This window comes from Macrobrachium nipponense, chromosome 27, assembly GCF_015104395.2.
Source record: "Macrobrachium nipponense isolate FS-2020 chromosome 27, ASM1510439v2, whole genome shotgun sequence".
Classification (NCBI taxonomy): domain Eukaryota; kingdom Metazoa; phylum Arthropoda; class Malacostraca; order Decapoda; family Palaemonidae; genus Macrobrachium; species Macrobrachium nipponense.
Window position 1 is genome coordinate 8803026 of NC_087216.1, and position 2500 is coordinate 8805525.

The 2500-nt window shown below is 35.6% G+C and overlaps 1 protein-coding gene across 1 annotated transcript in view; it reads left to right on the top strand.

The window, feature by feature from the left end:
• Window positions 1-2500, top strand: part of LOC135200799 (brother of CDO-like) — a 34425-nt gene that overhangs the window by 31200 nt on the left and 725 nt on the right. The window contains exon 13 of the mRNA XM_064229449.1: window positions 1118-2500. This exon is cut by the window's right edge and continues 725 nt beyond it. The gene's annotated coding sequence lies outside the window, so the exon portion shown is untranslated. The remainder of the gene's footprint in view (window positions 1-1117) is intronic.

Consider the following 2500-nt stretch of genomic DNA (forward strand, 5'->3'; position numbering starts at 1 on the left):
ATACAGTGGCCCCCCCGTATTCACGGGGTATGCGTACCAGACCCCCCCTGAATAGTTAGAACCCACTAATGTTTGGAACCTCTGTAAAAATGCTAAAAACAGCCTATTTTGTTTGTTAAAACTCAAGAAAAACCCACTAAAAATGTTCATACTTGGTTTTTTTAATAGTTTTATCACAAAAAGTGCATTTTATAATGGAATTGATAAAAAAAACCAGGAATTTGTGGATATTTGTCATAGAAAAATACTGTGAATGTGCGAATTTCCCACAAATAATGCGGGGAAACGTTTCCAAGAGAAATCCGCGAATGTGTGGGTCCGCAAATCCAGAGAACGCGAATATGGGGGCTCCACTGTATACATTTTTTACTTAGTCTTTAATACATTGTGGATACATTTCGACCTTGACAAAAAATAAAAAAACTTTGATGAAATGGAATGTGTCTTCAAGTTTTCTGCTCCTCTGTTTTGAAGGTTTTCACCTTCCCCCTAGATCCTGATGGCTCATCTTCCTAACATTATTAGTAACATTATATAAACTCCATGGACAATGCAGATGTTATCTAGTTACTTTATTGTTCACCTCCTTTTGTCAAATAGTTTAAGCAAAATTGAAAATCATATTACACATTAAATGGAATTACAGTATTGTATCTACTATAAAGTACATTCTGCTGACAAATGGCTGTAAAGATATTTTCTACAAGGCCAACATAAGACCCAGTCATATGTATCAGTGTATTATAACAAATAAAAGAAAATGAACACTGTAGTGATTACAGCACTGCTGTACATGTAACACAGCACATAACTCCCTTTCATCAAAAGTCATCTTTGTCTCAACTTCAACATCAAGTTAATGAAAGAGTAAAATCAACCTGATGCCTTCAGATATTGTCAAGAATGAAAAGTTCCCATTTCTAGAGGGGGCTGGTGATCAAATCATGTATACAGGTCAAAATACTTTAAGGCTTTGCTGAAACTTATTGTGACATGGTCTGTAGTACATTATATGACTCTTCTAATTATAATAATTCAGTATAGTATTCTTTTTCATAACATAAACACAGTGCTATGTACCAGCAGGTAAAATTAAGTTTTCTTTTCTTCTCCATAGGTTGTGAGGCGAATAGTCTTTATCCCAGGCTTAGAGATGTACTTGGGTGGCAGTGATCTCGCCTATGAATGAAGACAAAATTAATACCTCAAGAGCCCTGGGTATTGTTGGTCCTACCTGGTAATTATGGGAAGTACAGTAGTATGTCAAGGTTCTGACTGTATCTGGGACGGGTATATTTCCCTATAACCTAAGAGAAAATGCATCGATGCCTTGAGAGTCTATGTAAGTAGCATTACCTTAAGCTTAAGGAAATGTTTCATAATCCTGACAATATTTACAAAGTGACACTTATGATTTGAAGAACAATACTCAAGATAACTAGAAATGTCTATGAAGGTAGTCAGATACATGACTCAAGACAATATGTGTCCAAATAGTACTTTGGTACAGATATAAGATACATCAGGGCCTTGGCAGCTCTTGGGTATAGGCTTAAGCAATACAGCAGAGCCATGATAGTATGTGGGTACAGGTAGATGCCCTGACAATATCTGGGTAAGCTCTAGATAAATCTGTGTGAAAGTAGTACAAACTGCAACTGAATAAGAATGACAGTCAACCCCCACCATTCACAGGAAACTGGTTCCATGAACACTGCAAAGATTGTGGATGAGCAGGTCTCCCCTTGTGTTAAACCTATCCCTGGGCCCCCACAGTCAAGCAGAAAGATTGTACTCATTACTTCTGATAAATATGATTAAATATAAAGCACATAATAGTGCTATTTACTATGATGTATGAATGATTTATATACAAAATATGCAATACATATGGATTTACTTATATAATACCAAATTGTACTATCCTAACAGTAAAGTAAAGCACATTGTAAATTCTTCCATCACTATCTTTCTCTTCTCTCGCTCTCTGTTTAACATCATCAATACAGTATTCCTTGACTATGCTATCATATTCAACATGATTTTCCATAACTTTTAAACACCCTTTCTCATGATACATTGTGCTGTACTAAAGATCTGTATAAGTTCCCTCCCAAGTGCTTCAAAACACACTTCTTTAATATGCAAAATACTTGGTTAATGGTACATGTACTCTGGTGGGACTTGCATATACTAACCTGTGGATGGCAGGAGACTGTCTGGATCTAGAAGCCTCAGAAGAATTTGAATTTAAGTAGTCCTACCCCTTACTCTACAAATCTTACACATGATTGTAATTAACACACTGAAGTCCCAAATAACATCATGCACAATTAGTCCTGTTATTAAAAGTAGTAAGTGTACATTATTATCTATGCTCAAATAGTCTTAACAAATTAAACCCTTGCAGCATTTGGATTAACATTTCTATTGGAGTCCTAATACTGGAAATACAGCTCAACCCTCAAAATGATTGAATCTGATTAATGACAACAGCAAT